The 21056-nt window shown below is 46.3% G+C and overlaps 1 protein-coding gene across 4 annotated transcripts in view; it reads right to left on the minus strand.

Annotated features, from left to right (window-relative positions):
- Mfsd6 (major facilitator superfamily domain containing 6) overlaps positions 1 to 13986 on the minus strand; it is a 65888-nt gene extending 51902 nt beyond the window's left edge. For 2 of the 4 annotated variants that reach the window (XM_075956351.1, XM_075956353.1), the window contains exon 1: positions 13850 to 13986. The gene's annotated coding sequence lies outside the window, so the exon portion shown is untranslated. Of the gene's footprint in view, positions 1 to 13544; positions 13744 to 13849 lie in introns of those variants that run through there. The other 2 variants (XM_075956352.1, XM_075956354.1) reach the window with 2 other exon arrangements.
- Between the last annotated feature and the right edge of the window lie 7070 nt (positions 13987 to 21056).

Genomic DNA, 21056 nt, shown 5'->3' on the forward strand with positions numbered 1-21056 from the left:
AAAGATCAGGAGGTACGAATGGCTTCGCTGGAGGAGGTGTGTCACTGGGCTTGAGGTTTTCGTGTCCTTCCTGTGTGTTCCCTGCCTCCTGCTTGTGGCTGGAGATGTGTGCTCTCAGCTGTTCCCACCTCCATGCCTTTGCTCCACTCTCGTGGACTCTGACCCTCTGAAGCCATAAACCCAATTAAATGCTTTCTTTTATCAAACAATTAAAAAATATACACACGTGTCAAAATATGACCCCATCCATGGGGACAGTGTTTATACTATTATGGATAAATAATAAGTAACATTGATTTTACAAAGAAAAAATGCAGGATCATGCGATTGCAGGCTTTCACGAGATGTTAAGTAAACTGCCTCTGTCACCCACCAAACATATTTCTTCAAACTTGTATAAAATATTTGATTGCTCGGCTTCTAATCAGATTTCCATGGTCTTTAGTTAATCACCCTCCACAAAGACTTAGTGTGGGAAGTCCTACTGTATGTGTGTTGCTTTTACTGGTTAATTAATAAAGAAGCTGCTTTCGGCCAAAGGCTTAACAGAATATAGCCAGGATGGAAAAGATAAATATAGAGAGAGAGTAGGCGGAGTCAGAGAGAAGCCATGTAGCCACTGCTGGGGACAGATGTCTCCACTGGAGCCTGCTGGAACTTTGCCAATAGGCCACGACCTTGTGGCGATTCACAGATTAATGGAGATGGGTTAGTTTAGGATATAAGAGCTAGCTAGAAATACGCTTAAGCTATTGGCCAAATTGTATTGCAAATAATACCGTTTCTAGGTAATTATTTCGTGGTCTGGGCAGCTGGGAACGAACGAGCGGCCTTTCCCCCAACAAAGACTGCTATGACCTTGGCGAGTAGGTCAGAGGAGGGCACCCAGTCCTCTGGAGAGAGGCCTTGAGGGGCCAATGCTCAGACACAATTTCTATGGCAGGATGCGGACTTCAGCCCTGGTGACCGACTTCCCAGTCACCCTTTCCCCTTGATTCTAGCGGTTTTTATTATAAGCTCTGTAAGGCTTCTCTCACTAGAAAAGTCATGGCTAACTGGTTCCCCATCATTAAAAAATGGAGAAAGAATCAACAAATGAAACAAAAATCTAAGGAAATGTCCCATTACAGATCTTCACTCTTTTCTATATGAAAGGCACAGCCGGAAATATTTATATGAATTTCGATCATATAAATAAACTACTTTAGTTTAAATCCAGGACATTAGTTTTGTTTTTATTTTATTATTTTATTTTATTGAGACAGGGCCTTATAGTGTAGTTGTGGGAGTCCTAGAACTCACTATGTAGAGCAGACTAGCCTCAAACTCACAGGGATCCACGTGACTCTGCCCTCAAAATGCTGGGGTTGAGGCCATGCAGCGCTAGGCTCAGCCCAGATATTTGTTTTCAGACAATATTTTCATGTCCTACTTGGGTTTTGAGGAAACAGAACGGAGTCATGGAGAAACCTGTGACAACCTCGGGACCAAGGGCAAAGAACAAGCCAGGAACAATGTCCACAAAATCTTAATAAAATGAAGATTTGCTCGAGGCAACGGACGTTGAATTGGATTACACCTGACCGTTGCAGTACAGATGAGACAGTTGTGCAGACCGTTAGCAGCGCCTGAGGTTTAGTGTGTTCAGAGTGAGGGGCCACTGAGCTATTAGGAGCTCAAGATGGCAGCTCTTGGCACCTCCCTGCGGTGCCTCAGGACAGGGGTCCTCCTGAGAGATCACAGCTCTATCCAACAACAGAACAGGCTTCTCTTTCCCAAAGGGTAGGTAAGAACACAGGAAGAACATGGCTGACTGAAGTCAGTAAGCAGTCTTCACTGGGAACTTTGACCTGTGAGTCCCTGGCCTCTGGGACTGTGAGAAATTAACCTTACTGCCAGTCCGTGTATGGAGCTTTGTGTCAGATCTTGTCAATTCTGGGTCAGCCAACACAGATCCATCCAACTCTTCTCTGAGACAGACAGCTCTTGCCTTACAGCTTCCCTGGACATTATACACGGAAATCACACACAGACCTTCCCGAGGACAGGAGCGCAATCTGTGTAAGGTTGGCTTTTGTTTATTTCTTAGAAGGCTGAACGTTTTCTCACCCAGGAGACTCCAACGCCAGTAATCCGCACCACACTGTGAAAATCTAACACAGCCCTCAAAGCCTCCTACCTGTTCCTACACCGCGTCATTCCTACAGCAGGGATTTCTGAATTATTGATGCGAGGCAGTGAAATCATTCTTGCTAAAATAGATAGCTTCCTTCATTTGTTATTAAAATGGCTCAAATCTATGTTGTCCATAAACATACGCTATAAGCATGAAACCTCTGGGAGGGGGTAAAATCAGCTTTATAACTGAGGCATGATTTGGCATGACTTTCACAAGGTCAGGCTAATGAACACGATGGCAGCATGTATTCGGGGTAGCGGTGGCATAGCTGTGAAGGAGGAGAGTAATATATACCCCTGGTTAACACAGGAGAGAACTGTTTCTTCTGCCATTGCTACCATGACTCGGTGTCACCCAGAAACCGAGCAAAAGCTGTGAAACACCTATGTCCTGAACCCCGAGAGCCAGCTCTATCTAGTAAACTGTCACTGACCATTCAAGATGTCCTCGAGCAACCTCAGTCAGAAAGCAGAACTCGGCCACTGGCTGCTTCAATTTCTTGCTACCAGAGAAGGCTAGGGGAGAGCACAGCAAACCAGCTTCGGAGTCCTGATGTTTATACACATGAGGTTATGCTCCGGGGCAGTCACTTCAACCCTCGCCTTTTCCAGAAGAGCTGTGTTCAAAAGCACACACTTAATATCTATCCTACAGATCTTTGGGGATTGGAACTGCTTTAGTAGCCACTGCCCAATCAGCCAACGTCATGAAAAACCAATACAAAAGAAAAGGAGCCCACAGTACCATGGCACTGAAGCACAGCACAGAGAACGACTGTTTGGGACTCTTCCTCTTCTTTCCGAGGCATTGTGATGTTGAGGGCTGAGCCAAGCTAAGGGACAATGCCCATCCTCACGTTTCCAGCTGGGCCCTCAGAATCTCTGCCCCGGCTCCCAGAGCTGCACACCAGCTGCATGCATAGCACTGCACAGGGACTGAGGCTCCTCCCAGAACCCCAGCATTCCTGGAAAGTCCTTCCCAGATCCCTGACCAAAATCTGCCTGTGAGAAGACAAACAGAGCCATAACGTGGGGTTGCTCGGCCAGAGTGATGTATTCACCCATTAATTCACAGTAGAGTGCCTGATCCCCATCACTATCGCTAACCACAGCACAATGCCGGTCACGGCTTCCTGAGGTTTAACTCAACCTCCACCACAGTTTCCCAGAGTACACGTGACCACTTTCCTACTGTGGATAAGGAAACCGAGGCACAGCAGCCAGCCCCGCCCCAGCTCACACACACCCAGAACCAACTGAAGAGATGGGATCTCTTTTCAGATTGTCTGTGCTCTTACCGGGTGCTACTTCTAGATGCACTGTGCAGCCATTCAATGAGGTGTCGAAGGCATGTCCTTGCCTCAAACTCATGTTTTGGAGTAGGTAAGATAAGCCTTAAACTTAGGCAACATTAAATAAGGTCAAGAGTGAAGAGGCATTTGAGAAAAGTAATGAAATAGAAGCAATTGCATAATGAATGAGCAATCACAAACTACCTAACCCGAGTAAAAGAGTTCATGCTTCAGACAGGAGCTTACAAGAAAATGAAGGATTTTTCAACGTACTCTTATGTACAGATTGCATGATTCTATATATCGGTGATGCCAAAGACACCAGCAGAAAACTCTGAGGTCTGAGAAATGGTGGCAGGAGACAAAAATCCCATGGGAGACAGGACCATGCTCAATGACACACACGCACACATAAACACAACACATCCACATGCACACGCATATGCACATACACACTATGCACATGCAATACATGTGCACACACATGCGCACACAAAAATACACATACACGTACCCATACACATCCTTACATATGCATATACACACATATGCACATACAATACACACGTGCACATACGATACACACGTGCACACACAAAAATACACATACACGTACCCATACACATCCTTACATATGCATATACACACATGCACACATGTATATGCCCACTCAAGCACACACACACACACACACACACACACACACACACACAACAAAGGACCATAACAAACGGAGAAAGAGAAAGAAAATGAGAGACCTAAATGGAAGCAAGATCTTTCAGGAGAGACAGGGATTATCTCAGACAGAAGTGAGACTGGGATTGAACCTTGAACGATAGTTAAGGCTTATCTCAGGCAAAGGTGAGAGAGAAAAGTTCCCGGATAGGAAATGAAAGGAAACCCAGGTTCCTTATAGAATTTACAGCAGGGCTACGGAGTATGGTGTGGCTGCCAACCAGGACAGATTACAGGACGCTTGAATACCAGCCTGGAGGTCAACACAGCACAAAACACAGTACTAAAGCCTGAAAAGATGGTCATTCTTTCTTTTCTCTCAATCTAACAGGTATGCACTGAGCACCAACCAAGAGATGGACAAGTGGAGAGGCACTTTGGGGCCCACGGTTTACTCAGTGGAAACCATATAGTCAGTCCCTGCTTTCCAGTCCAGTAGAGAGAGACACGGAGCACTCCCTGTCCCAACACACTGCTTCAAATGCGCAGGCAGGTGCAGGCCCGGAGGTGAAGCACCGTGAAGAAGTTTCTCCATGAAGCTGAAACAGGTGGAAGTCATTCAGGAGAAGGGCAGGGATTCTGATCCCGGGGGCCTGAGCAGGGCTGGGACTAAAATCCCAGCCGTCAAAGCCCCAGAAGAGTTTCAGTCTCTCCCCTCTCCCGCTACAAGGGAACAAGGGGTTCGCTGCGGGAGTGAGATGGTGCGCACTAGACCTTAGCCCTGTGCTGGGGATAGGTAGGAACATGCGGGGCTTCCCTATGCAGAGAGCAAGGGCGAGCCTCTGCTGGAGTGAGGCAGGGAGTAGAAAGGCCACACTGGGACTTTGCAAACATTCTACCGTCTGAACTTTTATTTCAGCAGGGTCTTACGACTGAGTAGGATCTAAAAGATGTGCTAGGATGTTTTAGGACTAAGGGTAGCTTGTAAACTGTGTCCGATGCAGCCGTTGTTAGCGCCAGGAAACGGATTCATTCGGGGACGCCGTCCATCACCTTCCTCCGTTTAATTTCCACACACGCAGTTCTCACGCCTGAGCTAATACATGATTTGCAGGCAGTCCCACTTGCTGTCTTTCCACGGCTCTCCTCCCTACCCACAAGACTACAGACCCAGTAGAAAGGGACCTCCTGCGTCACATACTGTCCTTTACGTCTGTCACTTGGCTATTCCCAGTGGCGATATAGGCTCTTCGTGTTCCTTAAGGTTTGTGATCGAAGATTAAGTTTAGAAAACAGCACAAGGCAACCCCAGCTATTCTGGCTTTGATAAGATGATGTCTCTATAACCCTCCTTTGCCTCTCGGTAAGATGAGGATGAAAACGTCAACCCAAGCCAACCAGAAGGTTTTAGGACTTAACAGAAACTGCGTGTGGAAACAGCAATGTTTTCATTCAGTGGTGGAGTGGCCACTGCAGTTTTAGCCCATGGTATTCTATCGACTTCCCAGTTATTCTAAACGTAGTCTTCTCAAGTGGATGTTCTAGATCTACCTGGCATCCCCCGTGAAGTAGGCTGGTAATTTACCCATGATGCTCCATCAGCTTCCTCGTCCACTGCCTAGAAAGTGGCAATGGGGTTCTGGCTCTCAGAGAACACCCTTGAATTACAGACTGGAAGAAGACACGTCTTCAGGCCCCAAAATAGCTGCTCATTTAAAAAGAAGCATTTGGCATATTTGTGACATCACAAATCTGAAAGCAAGGGCTTGAAATCTTTAACAGTTCTCTCCGATCTGCTAAGAGGACAACGGGAGCAGACAAACAGCCACATAATTTTTGCTTTATGGGGAGAAACAAATATCAATTAAAAAGAAATTACAGCTCAGGTCCTTCAGATCGTCAAACGGATCCCCAACTATGCATTTTAGGCGTCTGGCTGAGTTTACATGTAGGTATCTTAGAATATCTTGGAATATATATATATTTGATTTTCGAGACAGGGTTTCTCCGTAGCTTTTGGTTCCTGTCCTGGAACTAGCTCTTGTAGACCAGGCTGGCCTCGAACTCACAGAGATCCGCCTGCCTCTGCCTCCCGAGTGCTGGTCTTAAAGGTGTACACCACCACCCCTTGGCTGGAATATAAATTTGAAGCTAGAATCTCATCACTTTCTTTCAAATAACTGTCCCCTCGTAAAACAAGCCTGGCAGGAAGGACAAGAGATGATCCCACCAGAGATGAAGAGCCTTTTCAAGGAAACATATTTCTATTTTTCCCGTTTCTCCAATGGAAAAACTCAATAGGGGCTCCAGAGAAATCACGGGTTGCTGGGCCTGTGTGTTTATTTGTTTAGAAGATATACAATGTAGCGACTTAGAGGCATTCCGGGGCTTTTGTAAAGGGGAAGCAAATTGTATTGATCTCTTCCTCCACCACAATCACCAGCCAGGTGGCAATGGCATTGTGTGTGTTGCGCCACCCAAGCGAATAGGCAGGGGTGGCAATAGCCACTGCACTGACGCTTAGAAACCACTTCCTCAAGGAAATAACATTACAAATGGGAGTGCCCAGTTACTCAGCTCACAGTGCAAAGGACCAGGATGATTGAGCAGGCAGTGTTTAAAGGGAATTTCTTTCCCCTTGATATGCCAAGGTGCATCTCACCAAGGCAAGCTCCCAGACTCAGGATTCTACTTAGCCCCTCAGCACGGCCCCGCTCACCTCCTCCAAGTACCACTGTTATGATCAGAGGTCTCTGGAAGCCTTAAACAAATGTGTCACACACTGGTGGTGATGGTGGTGGTGGTGGGGGAGTTCTGGGAATTTGGTGGCTTCAGTCCCCCCTCCCATTTCCTCGTAGCAACAGAACTGGTAGGCGGGGAGGGGGAGGGGAGGACAGGGCGGATGAGCTTGACCCCCACCCCCAGTCAAGGGCTAACTGCTCATTTGGCAGTTGTCTCTATTCACACTACAGCCCCAATGACTGACTATAAGTTTGGTTGTCAGTAAACCGAAAATAAAAATGACTTTAAAAATCTTTTATGGAAGTCAAAAAGGATTTTTAGGAGTTGGAATTGAGGCAATTGTTTAATGTTTTATAGAAGATTTTCCTTTAATAAATAATTGTTGATTATACCAGAGATAATTTACATAAAATGAAAATAAGTTTTGAAAAAGACAAAGTACTATCCAGTTTGAGTGACCGACAGGTTGCTCTGGAAAGCTAGCTAAATGAATTCTTTCAGCCAGAGTTGCACAAGGAGTTCCCGGCCCAATATTCTCAGAAAAGGAAAAAGTCAATATAAACATTGTAGAAATATGGATCCAAGAGCACACACACACACACACACACACACACACACACACAACTATCAACACTGGAAAGTAAAAACAAGTTCAGGTACAGTCGCATAACCACTCACAGAACTATGTTAGGCATAGACTAATAGTATATTTACACTGGATTCTTAATAAGTGATTATTCATTACAAGGCTGATGTCATCCTGTGGCTACTGGTATCAGAATGTGAAGGGTTAAAGAAAGCACGTCTCTCCACAGGAAGAGACATGATACCCGAAGCACTTGCTTCGGATACACCTTTGGGAAAATTATAATTTAACCAGATTATAGATATTAAGATTTAAATTTTTCTATGCCCATGAACTTATTGCCAACCCTTTTTAGTTGAGTCTACTAAATACATTATTAGTATAGTTAATTTATTTATATATTAAGTATAATTATGCTATATAAGTATAGTATATTTATATAGTCTAAAAGAAGTGGGGGGGGGCTGGAGAGATGGCTCAGCAGTTAAGAGCACTGACTGCTCTTCCAGAGGACCCGGGTTCAGTTCCCAGCAGTCACATGGCAGCTCACAACTGTCTGAAGATCCAGTTCCAGGGGATCTGACACCTTCACACCAGTGCACATAAAAGAAAGTAAATAAACAATAAGAAATTTTTAAAAAAATAAAAAATAAAAAGAAGTGTGTGTGCCCTGAGCACATCCCACATGTCATTTAAAATTGTCTAGCTACTTCTTGTGCTGTTCAAGTTCCGATCATCGAGAAGGATTACATGCTATCAATTTTTAATGATCCAATACCTTCAGGAAGAGTTTATTACTTAGTGTGTTAAAGAGAAGACGTTTGAATATATAATCCTGGCAGTACCTTGTGAAATGCTGGTGAAGATGAGGATTGGCAAGCATGCGCATTCACCATAAACAGAAGTGTAGATTTTTCTGGAAAGCAACAGTTTCAGTGTAGACAATGCAATGGTTTGCACAGTAAGCAATGGAAAGCAGGAATAAATTAGGGTATAAGGGAAAATTAGAATCATATACCCATATCATGGGAAAACATAACATAAAGCATAACATATACAAACAAACAAAAACCAGAACAAACCCTATGTACCATGTCAGTTTTTATCTATAAATCTGTGGTCTTCACATAAGATATATTTTAGGATGAGACTGAAGAAGAAACATGGAACTGTTATAAGGGTTGTCTGTGGATGATGAAATCAGGCCTCCAAGGGCTGCTTCCCCTTAGAGTGGCTAGATTGTTCTTTAATGAACATTCACCACTTTTCAAATACATTTGCTTTGCTTTAAACACAAGGCATCTAAGTGACACCCGGGGTACCCCTGATCCTAGAGATGGCGGACAATCATAGGGACTTGCCAAACTGATGTTTATTGCTCAGAGATGCCTTATGCCACCTGAAAAAAGAAATTCAAAGGGCCCGTCCCAAGGGCTTTGCAATTGGAGAAGATCTAACACCATTAATATGAAGCATCATAACTTGGAAAATAGTAATATATATATTCTTTTTTCAAGTGTGAAAATGAAGTCTAGTCATTAAACTCCAATGACAAAGGCGACTTTCAGGCACATCTGTCCACTAACACAGTGCAGACATCACCATGGACAACCTGAAGAGAGTTACTCACTGTCCAACAGCCCTAAGAGCTTGAGCCTCGGCATCAAACCATGTTTGCCAAGAGCAGGGAACTCTTTAGCGGTATAGACAGTAGGGATGCCACGTTATTCGCTCCTGATTTCTGTGTTTCGTGTAGGGAATTTGTGTTTTGCTGTGTGTGAGCAAGCTTCTCTGTCCTGGGCCCAACCTAGGGTGCTGAGTTGAACACATGAAGAGTTAAAGGGACCTAACCCAAGAGTGGAGGCTTCCCACACAAGAGGGAACCAGTCCAGACTCGTCAGTCACTTTCCCTTGGCATGGCTCACCCACAAATCAGGCTAGTCCAGGCAGCAACAGTTCCTCTTTCTAGTTCTCGTTTGTCTCCCCATCAAAGCCACAGCAGCCTCTCTCTGGCCACAGCTGACTCATGGGGTTCCCAGCTTCCCTCCCATTCTCCTGCCTCGCTCTGCAGCTCAGACAGCTCAAAATACTTTTATGCATTTCTTCCACAATTCAGAGTTGGATTCCCCTGTTTTCTAATTACAGATATTCCCTGAATTATGCTCCCTTCTGGAACACACTCAGAGGAAATGGAAAAAAAAAACAAAAAACAAAAAACATCCCTGCCTCCTAATTCACTCCCTTTCACATCTCCTGAACATGGCTCTTCTGGTAGATTGCATCTTTGTTCCATTATTTCATCCTACCCCACCCCATCCTAAAATGCAGCAGAGCCACCAGCTGTAAGCAACAGTGTGCGCTTTTCCTTACTGCCAAAGCTGGGCATGCTCTTAGCTCCATCAGCACCACCTACAGCTCAGCCACACCTACATTTTACTGAACCAAAGCAGAAGGCTATGTGGACGACACACAGCAGGCTATGCAGGTTTAGCTCTTACTGGGCGAAGACAGGTGTGTGTGTGTGTGTGTGTGTGTGTGTGTGTGTGTGACACATACATACACATAGACTTTAGAGATACAAAGTAGTAACTAGAAGAGAGAGAGAGAGAGAGAGAGAGAGAGAGAGAGAGAGAGAGAGAGAGAGAGAGACTCTAGAGATACAAAGTAGTAATTAGGAGTATAATATCTATAGCAGACAAAAACTCAAGGCTTGGGTTCTACATTTTAAATATTTATTTTTGTTTTCTTTTTTTTTTTTTGGCCTTTGCACCAACAAATCAAACATCATTTGCCACAGCAAAGGACTCTGCTAGTGCCCAAAAGTTGAATGAATTGAGACTATGCCGTTTTCCAAAGCAATGCACACCTTTCAGATACAGAGGCCCAATCAGCTACAAAGAAAGGGCAGTGCATCAATGAGTCTAAATATCGGATAACCTGGGAGTCAGAAGTCAAGGAAAAGGGCAAGACGCACAAAAGCTGTGTTCACACACTGTAGGCCAGGACACTGAATACCCAGACAGCCAGCTCTGGGTAACGAAACAAGGAGGAGTTACAAACCCAAAGGGAATGTCCCAGGTGGAGCCCCTGGGGTGTGTTTACTGCCCCAAATTCACATCACAATCTAAAAGTACTGTGCCCAAGGAAATGCCATGAACGGTCCACCTAAGGACGAAAGTTTTACCCAAACTGGCCTTAACCAGGGTGGTTCTTTGCGCTTGGTCACCTCGACATCAGGCAGACTTCTTTCTGCCTGAAACACAATGAAAACCTCAAATGGAATGCTACACCTTGCCTATAACAGCCAGAACAGCTCCTGTACAAAGCAACTTTACAAGGAACTCCTCTGCCAGGCGGCATTATAGTAACACGGCATCCTAATGAACCAAGACCATTGAGGTCTTCTTCACACGGAAAACGCGAGAGAGTGGTATGTCTTCTTGAATCTGAAGAGTGAATGTGTCTTGCTTTGGATTTCTGATTCTGAGCAGGAAAATGCCTTGGCTTTTAAGAGTTCTACACATTAGTTAATACAAGAGTAGAGAGAATTGTGGGGCTGCATTAGTGTTACCAAATACACAGTGTGCGTCGGGCTAAACTGGGTGATGACTTGCTGTTCCTGAAATGTCACTAGGGGAACCTGAAGGCCTCTCGGATGCCATATTTTCCTGAGGTGACACAACAGGCAAGCTGACTCTTCCCATCAACCTATTCACTCCACCAAGAGAGAAAACAAAATTGTCTCTCTGCTTTGTAGTCACAAGCAAGACCTGGCAGAAAGGAATTCTGACATGCCAGTGTGCTGCTCCAAAGCATTCTTCTTGCATGAAAGCCAGCAGGTTGTAGACTATGTCACAGCCAATGTTGGGAAGGGGCAGTTGGCCACCCTCAGAACATCTCTGCCTCTGACGTCATCTTTCTTTCTTAAGACCACTGTATGTGACGGTTCGATGCATCCAGTCTGCGGTAAGATGCATCCTCCAGTCTTCTCTTAAGTGAAGTATTTCCCTTCTTCTTTCCCCCTTTTAGTTTATATAACAAAAGAACGTGTATTTTTTTTCCAATTGTTAACCCATATTTCACTTTCTAAGGTCAAACGAAAAAGTATCACTTTATCTCTTCCCCCGCCGCTGTAAGGTAGCTACACTTAACAATTTGAGGCCAAGCAATCCCATATATGCCAATACTGATGTTTCAGTAAACGAATATAAATCTGGTCTGCAATCTAGCTTTTCACTTGATATGCTTTGAGTTTTCTTAAGCCAACACACCAGTGCAGCTAGCAGACGCAGGCGTCGCATTTCTCGATTGCCCTGCTGGACAAACTCTAAAGATTCACTGAAGATCAAAACTAAACCTTAAGAACCCATTGATCTAATACTCAATTTATCTTTGGCAATAAGGTTTACCACTCCCTGTAAATTCAAAAGCGGTAAGAAAACATGGGGAAATGCTACAGATTCACAAATTTATATGCATTATCAAGACATAGATTGTTCTGTATGGGTAAGTGGAACCATGTTTAATACACGTGTGTTGAAAGAAAATTTACTTTTAAAGGCAAGGAGCAAAGGAAAGCATCTAGGTAGATGGTGACACTTAATAGCTCCTGAGCAGGGAGGGACACCATGTGGAAATTTCCTATGATTTGAGGCCAGAAGCACGGGCCAAATCTAACTCCACCTCTTATTGAGTATGTGGTTGGTCTAAGTTGCATAACTTCTCTGAGCTTCCCTTTCATGGTGCATAAAAATTAGGGATCAGACACCAGTACAGAGATTTGGAAATTAACTCTTCAGGGTGGTAGCTTTAAAAAGAATAACTATTGGTATTGCAGAAGATTTATATATATATATATATATATATATATATACATGTGTGCGCGTGCACATGTGTGTGTGTGTGTGTGTTTGTGTGTACGGTGGACAGAACTGGTGATCCAATATCCACACCAACAAACATGTGCTATTTGGTCCTGTGTAGTCTCCTTTTTTTTTTAAATATTTACCTTTATAGAGTGAGGGCCTGGGAAATAAGTAACTACAAAATACTTAATAATTTTAATTCATTATAGAAATAAGACTCTCTTTACTCCCCCAAGTGTGTCTTGCACTGAGCTCATTAACAATGCTTCAACTTTTTCCTAAGTAACCTGTGAAAAGGGCCATTCGCCCTTCCTCATCACTAACTGAGAAATCTTCCACAGATACTAATGACAAGCAGTTTTGAGGGTCAGAGCCAAGCCTCCCAATGCAGAGGACTCTATCCTCCCCGCTTTCTTCACAAGACCATCAATAATGCATACACCTTTAGCTGGCTAGCGCCGGCTCTGAGAAAAGCAATGTTCTGCGCAGTACACGGACCTGCCAAACGTTCGCCTCCTTTCACACATTAAACTGGAGGCTCCCTGCTTTCAACTACATCTAATAGCACACTATAACATCGTGAACTTTCAGAAAAGCAAAAGGAAATGTGGCTGCCACACCATCCATCCATCTTCTTTCTACATGGGAGAAACAGGCGGCCCGGAATGATGTAACAACCCAAGAACAGAAAACTATGTAGACACCAGTTGGGAGCTGAACTTCAACTCCAGACAAGGTTATTTCTACGACGGATCGGCAGGTATGTTCTGGTGGATGTAGAAGAAGTATTATTAAACGCTTTAGGATGAAAGGAAAGGTTTGTCGTTTCGCAGGCTTATGGGAAAAGCAAAATGCAGAGCGAGTCAGACTCAAGGGTAATAACCCACCGGCAAGGCAAGACCACGTAGATGGGGTATATAGAGGGGGAGGGGCCACATCTGAATTCTTCACCCTCCTAAGATGGAAATGTACCTGGTAACCTCCGTTTAGGAAGGGACTTATGCCCGAGCTGAAGCTAGTCAGCACGCACGACGCAGGCATTTCTCCTAGGAAGGTAGCAGCCCGGGTAAGAGATGTGAGCCCCCCGTGTTTGTTTCCGTGGGAGGCAGACAATGTCAGTTTCCTCCTGCCACCTAGGGGCCAGGTCCCTGTCACCGGCCGGCCGTAGGGACACTGTCGCCTCCCCCCTCTCCCGGGGATGTTTACCTCCAGGGCGACAGTGGGGCCGGGCTGAGACGAGCCTGGGGACCCGAGAGGCCCACCCTCGCCCCCACCTTCTGCTGCAGCTGGGGCGGCGGGCAAGGGCTCCCGGGCAGCGCCTTTGTTTTCCCGACTCCAATTACGTTTGCGGAAGTGCTGCCAGCGCGGGGGACGCCGCGCCGCTGCCCTGCACCCCGAGGATGACAGGCGGCGCCCGGGCAGCGGGCGGAGGCTCGGAAGCCGGGCGGCGCCCACCCCGCAGCAGGTGCACGGCGGAGGCTCGGAAACCCGCGTGGCGCCGGCCCACTCACCTGGCGGAGTTCAGCTGCGCGGGGCGCGGGGAGCCCTGTGCCCGGGGTGCGGGGCGGCGGCTCGGGGCGCCGGGGCGGCGGCGGGCGGGCCAGAGCTCAGCATGTCGGTCGGGCGGCTTGCTCCTGTCCCGGGGCTGCAGCGGCGGCGGGCGGGCGGACGGGCAGGCGCGGCGGCTGGATGCGAGCCGGGTGGGGCGAGCGACGGTGGCCTGGCGCAGCCGCTGCGCGACCTTCTGTCCGCTCCTCCTCCCGCTCGAGTCCTGGGCCCGGCCTCGCCGCCGCCGCTGCCTTCGCTCGCGACCGGCTGGACCCGTTTCAGGGCTGAGCTGGAGGACCGGGCGCCAGGTGCAGCGCTCCGCCTCCTGCGGCGGCGGATGCGTCGGGCGCCTCCTCCCCGGCCTCCCGCCCTCTGGGGCCGCCCCAGGGACCCAGGATCCAGCCCCGCTAAGATGGCACGTCCCCGAAGGGAGAAAGAGGAAAGTGGGCAATGTCCCATCCTTCTCCATCCCCATCCCACCACACCCAACAGCTCCTGCTGAGCCGCATTCTGCTCCCCGATCATTGGATGGGCGCGGGGTGTTGGAGGGGACTTGAGGCCCAAAGTACATGACCACCTGCAGTTCGCAAGCATTTAGTAGGTGCCCTACTCAAAACTATCGCCACCGATGAGATGCATGATCTCTGGGTCTAGGCACAGCCTAGGTGGACTGTCCTCTGCTGACCAGAAGGGTTGGGAAGGAAGGCAGGCAAGGCTCCAAGAGCTCCTGGAACCCCGGGCACAGCTAAGGCACCCTTAGCCAACAGCTGAACACGTGGCACCTTGCCGAAGAGGTGACCTAACAGCAGATGTCACGCTCAGAATTAAGTTGTATCATTGGTTAAACATGGGAAGCTAGTAGAACTGGTTGTATACAGGTTTCATTTGGTAGGTGTATATGCCTGCCTGAGATGGGGTTTAGAACATTCCAGAGCCTGTTCACACAAAGCCAGTACTGATGGCAGCTCACATTTAGGAACGTTGATTTCTTATATGTGAAGCAATGTATATGTATATGGTAATCTAATCCTATAGATATAAGCAATGTTAATCTGATGTTAAAGAACAAAATAAGGCTAAAAAGTTAATATAACTGGATTCAAAATTACTAACAAGAGGAAGAAAATCCAGGCTCTGTAGTCCTGAGATGTGACTGAAGACATTTTCGTAGGCCCTGGAGCTTCAAATGTGGAAAAACTATAAATACACGGTTGCTGGATGCCCGCTCCGGCCCCATTGTCCAGGGACAGCCCCCATGGTCAGCACACCAGCCTCATGGTAAATCCACTTGAAATGTTGAGACACAGGAGTTAAACAAAGATGGTGCCTGCTAGGGTTTCAGAGGGAAATTATAAGATGATAATAACGTGTTTACGGGACTCGGCACGGCAGATCTGCTCTGAAGTGGCCTAGAGACACCTGGGGCCCCTCGGCACTATGTGGAAGTGGATGCCATGAAGGACCTAGGTGGACTGTCACGTGAGACTTCAGTCTCCTGATCTGTCCAGCCGTTAAAGAAGCGACTAGGAAGACAAGAAAAGAAGCGGGAAGGGAGGGAGGAAGAGAGAGAAAGCAAACAGGTAAGCAACCTGGCCACAGATCTGACTGCAGCGGGTCCTCTGCTGTGTGAGCGGAGAAGCAGGGAGTAGAAAGTAGAAGTTCCCGATCTACAAAAGCAGCCCCAGACTGGAGTGAAACCAAGCCATCCTGAAATGAAAGCTGCCATTTCCGTTTCAGCAGGACGAGTCTTGAGGGCCTCCACCGGAGAAAGTACTGTTGAATCGGCCTTATAAGAGCAGAGGTTTGGTTTTTGTTTTTCCTGGCAGCCACAGTGCTTTTTACCAGTTTTTACGTCATATTTACGTTTCTTAATTTTTAGATAATATATTAATACATATTTATATATAAACATAATAATATTCTTAATAATTTAATAATATAAAAAATCTATTAAAAACCAGAAAATGCGTGAAGCAAAAGTGATCCGCCACTGCAAACCCTGTCACGCGGACTTTCTTACCTCCTGGGGGGTAACCAGTTTGTGGGGTGTGAGCAATTAGCCTCCAAACACATAGCCAGTTAGGCTGACCCAGAGACCATTCCCCGGAAAGACTTGGGAAAAACGAGATGTTTACATTGCCTGGCAAAAAGCCAGAGCAAGGGACCAGGCTAACACGCTAGTACAACAGGTGGAGGGGTTCACACATAGTCACCCCGACTCGGCCGTGCCATTCTTCCCAGCTAGGGAGGCATAGTGCTGCTGACCAGAGGTGAGGTACACCTGGAAGAATGGTAGACGGTGGATGGGACCCAGATACGGCTCTGCTTGCTCTACTGGCTGAAGGAGCAGCCTAGTCCCTGGCTACATTGTAGCTTTCAAGATGGTGCCCGAGTGGCTGTGGATTTTTGTCTACATTCCTCAGACAGAAGAGTGCAGCTTTCGTGAGTGTCACCAATGGGTGATCATTTCAAGACTTCCTGACTATTGCTGCCTTCTGAATATTTAGTCACCCAAAATATTTTGTGCCTACTTGGTTCATCAAGCTTTTTCCTTAAATACATTGTAACGAGTCGCAATAATTAAAAAAAAAAAAAACTTCTCACACTCAGGACTTCCCATGTGCTGTGCGCAGTGTGCTTTCAATTTGATTTATTCATATAATCGCTGTAGCAATCATCTTCAGTCAGCATGAGGATTTGCCCACTTTACAAACGAGATCTGTGCATACAAAACCGAAGCAACTTGACCAAGGTCACACACTGGTAAATGACAGAATCTGCATAGAACCTACATAGACCAGCTTCTAGCCAGCCTTGGCTCTTTATCCCTCATTCTGTCTTGCTTATTTAAATACTTATAAACATGCGTGCTCATACATACAAGATGAGGATTTTATTCTTGCAAAAGCAGTGTCCCTTTCTCTACCTTGGCAACAGTGGATGCTCCTCTCCCACCCACCCTTTCACCTCTCTCCTCCTCCACAGTTGGGGACTAACAAGTCTTAGGTTTTCCTCTTTCTCTCTGGTCACGCCCCCTTTGCATACCTCATTTGTGTTTTATTTCTTCAGACTTTGTAGGCTGGTTGTGTTCTCTTGGTAGTGACCATTCTATTTTGCAAGCAAAAAGTAGTTAAAAAAAAAAAAACCTTTGTCCTTCAGGGCTGTGGCTTCTAGAGGTTGCATACCACCAACAGGGCACCTTTGACATTGGCTATGCTACTATGAGACTCTGGTCCTCTTAAAACCCATCAGCGACCTTCTCTACTGTAACAAATAGCTATAAAATCTATTAGTTAAATGGGTTTGAATAGTTTTCTCCTACAGAGGAGCTGCTCCCAATCCCATTCTCCAATGCCCATAACAAACCTAAATTTCCATCTCCGGCCTTTAGGATCATACCCATGGGGTATGAAGACTGTAATTCCCATCCCTTGATGTGTTCTGTTGTACTCATTCATTTTCCCATTGGCTGGGATTCAGGCACATGGCTACATCTTGGAGCTAAAGACAAACCAGCTTTATTGGAGTGACTGGGTACACAAGAGAAAGCTACTGAGACCCAAGAGGGGGAGGATGAATTTTGAGAATCAAGCAGAAGTCACCAACAGCTGGAAAAACAAACAAGCTGGAGCTACCCAGGAGAAAATGGAGGGATGTGATCTGGATTTGAGAGAAAAGAAAGCCATCATGAAAAAGAGACATTAGGCTGAGATCTGAAACAAAGCCGGAGATGACCAGGGGAGTTCTGCAGAGACCTTTCTTCATAGGAAGAACAGATCGGAAGTGAGAAGAGCCAGGGTCACATGACAAATAGACTGCAGAGATGAGTTGGGGGGGGGAGTAAGGCAGAGGGTGGGATGGGCAGATGATATCAGTGCCTCCCACTAAACATTGGAAAGTTTTTAATTCAAAGCAATCTGGTAAAAGATGCTTAGGAGGCGGGGTGTGCTTCTGAGGAGCTCACATGGCTTCTGCAGGCAGGGTGCTCGCTGACTGTGATACAGTTGGGAAGTATCCAGTGGTAAGAAGAAAGGTTCACAGAGGCATGGTCTGCAGAGCGAGTGGAAGGATGGAGAGGGTTCATAGACTCGTGGTCTGCAGAGCGAGTGGAAGGATGGAGAGGGTTCATAGACTCGTGGTCTACAGAGTTAGTGGAAGGATGGAAAGGGTTCATAGACTCGTGGTCTACAGAGTTAGTGGAAGGATGGAGAGGGTTCATAGACTCGTGGTCTACAGAGTTAGTGGAAGGATGGAGAGGGTTCATAGACTCGTGGTCTACAGAGTTAGTGGAAGGATGGAGAGGGTTCATAGACTCGTGGTCTACAGAGTTAGTGGAAGGATGGAGAGGGTTCATAGACTCGTGGTCTACAGAGTTAGTGGAAGGATGGAGAGGGTTCATAGACTCGTGGTCTACAGAGTTAGTGGAAGGATGGAGAGGGTTCATAGACTCGTGGTCTGCAGAGTTAGTGGAAGGACGGGGAGGGTTCATAGACTCGTGGTCTGCAGAGCTAGTGGAAGGATGGAAAGGGTTCATAGACTTATGGTCTACAGTGTAGTGGAGGAATAGAGAGGGGTTCTCATGGTCTACAGAGCAAGTGGAGGGTTTGAGAGAGATTCATAGACTCATGGTCTACAGTGTAGTGGAGGAATAGAGAGGGGTTCTCATGGTCTACAGAGCAAGTGGAGGGTTTGAAAGAGATTCATAGACTCATGGTCTACAGTGTAGTGGAGGAATAGAGAGGGGTTCTCATGGTCTACAGAGCAAGTGGAGGGTTTGAGAGAGATTCATAGACTCATGGTCTACAGTGTAGTGGAGGAATAGAGAGGGGTTCTGGTGGTCTACAGAGCAAGTGAAGGGTTTGAAAGAGATTCATAGACTCATGGTCTACAGTGTAGTGGAGGAATAGAGAGGGGTTCTGGTGGTCTACAGAGCAAGTGAAGGGTTTGAAAGAGATTCATAGACTCATGGTCTACAGTGTAGTGGAGGAATAGAGAGGGGTTCTGGTGGTCTACAGAGCAAGTGGAGGGTTTGAGAGAGATTCATAGACTTATGGTCTACAGTGTAGTGGAGGAATAGAGAGGGGTTCTCATGGTCTACAGAGCAAGTGGAGGGTTTGAAAGAGATTCATAGACTCATGGTCTGCAGTGTAGTGGAGGAATAGAGAGGGGTTCTCATGGTCTACAGAGCAAGTGGAGGGTTTGAGAGAGGTTCATAGACACATGCTCTACAGAGCCAGCACAGGGATGGAGAGAAGACGTTGGATCTGAGACCTGCTGTCTCTGGAGTCCATGGACAGGCTTGGTGACAAACCGGGTGTGGGAGGTGTGAGGTATGACTCAAGTTTCTGGCAGGAATGACTGCATAGATGATGATAACCTTTACTGTGAGAGAACTCACAATTGACATAAGCAGTTTGAAATGCAGGTGGAGCAGGGAAGTAGGAAATGAACCATGAGTCCAGAGCTCAGAAGAGAGGGCTAGACTTGGCTGTCATTGGTGCTGAGGTGCCATTCACAACGGTGAAGAGAAGCATTTAGAGAGACTGTATTAAGAGAGCTTGACGAAGGTCAGCATTCATCAGCTGGCACAGAAGAAGAAACCAAAAATAATCAGTCAGGAAGCAGGAGGACACTTGGGGGGAATGTTGCCGTGGAAGCCTGGAGAAGAGGTACTTTGAGAACTGGTGCTTCTCAGTCCGTGCCCAGATGAAGTGTGACACTCATTCCCCTTGTCGTTCCTCGGTGGCGTCGTCTGCTTTGTGTTCTCCGTCTCGTGGCTCATGTCAAATGTCATGTTGTAATCACTTCACTTCCATGCTGAACTGTGAGCAATTACAAAGTTGTTCAACATTTTCAGTTAGCACAGTCGAGCTTGCTTACAGGGGATTCATTAGGATAAAAGAATACTTCTCCTTCACATGAAATTAGAGGTAAGTAGATGGTACAGTGGCGTTGGGAACCAAGGGATTTATGCTGCTTTGGTGAATCTTTAGTGTAATGTTTCCATCTCAAAATCACCATCATATCCCTGAAACCCAGGAGCCAACTGATACCACTGTTTGCCTGTTCCTGACATGTTCAGGGAGTGTGGGAAGAGCATGAGCAAACGTTGTGTAATTGCTGGTTTAAATTCCAAGGCTTTGTTGTATGGTCACATCTATGACGCGGGACAAATCCGTATTCTGTCAATTTTGTTTTAAATAAAGGCTGATTGGCCAGTAGCCAGGCAGAAAGTATAGGCAGAACACCAGACAGGAAGTAGAGGTGGGACAATGAGAACAGAAGTATTCTGGGAAGAAGGAAGCTCTTTCCGCAGTCCTGTCCAGACACCAAAGACGCAGGATGTGACCTGCCCCGCCGGAAAAGGTACTGAGCCATGTGGCTAACATAGATAAGAATAATGGGTTAATATAAGTTATAAGAGCTAATACAAAACCTGAGCTAATGGGCCAATCAGTTTATAACTTATGTAGACCTCTGTGTGATTTTCTTTAGGATTTACCAGCTGTGGGAACTGAGCAGGACAGAAACCCCCAACATGCAGGACCTCATGTTACACATCTATCTGCAAGGAAGATGGCAAAATAAAGCTTTTAAGTGAGTAGCCATGAACAGGGCTAAGACTCCTGTATCATGGAAGGAGAAGGGAGCAGGCACTAGGTGTGGTGAGCACCCCATGTGCACTGAATTGCAAGTGTGGCTGGGGCTCTCTGGTTTCACAGTGTTTGGCTTCAGCGTCCAAGACTTGGAGTGTGCTCCTATAGCTGCATAGAAGGGTATGGACAGACAAACAGCAAACTCAGGACACTGGTTGCTTTTGGAGGGAGGAGCTGGGGGGCATGGTGGCAGATATACAAGCATCTGAGTGATGGGTAAATAAATTCATAAATCCAGTTACTGGTAATTTGAGGCTGTTCCCTGTGGCTCCAGAGTGTGTGCTGGATCCTCCTTACCGCTGGCTTCGGGGACTTTGATGGATTCTAAAGACACTGTTAGGTGTGAACAGGAGGGGAAAGGCTAATTTGTCTAAATCTTTTATTCCGATTTATTTTTTGCTTCGTTGTGTTGAGTCTCTAGAAAGACGGTTGTATCACGGAACAGAAAATAACTAGGTACTTCTCAATACTTGTATCTGTTTTAGGAAGTCTTATTAAATTAAAAAATCCATTG

This window comes from Microtus pennsylvanicus, chromosome 22 (genome assembly GCF_037038515.1).
Source record: "Microtus pennsylvanicus isolate mMicPen1 chromosome 22, mMicPen1.hap1, whole genome shotgun sequence".
NCBI lineage: Eukaryota > Metazoa > Chordata > Mammalia > Rodentia > Cricetidae > Microtus > Microtus pennsylvanicus.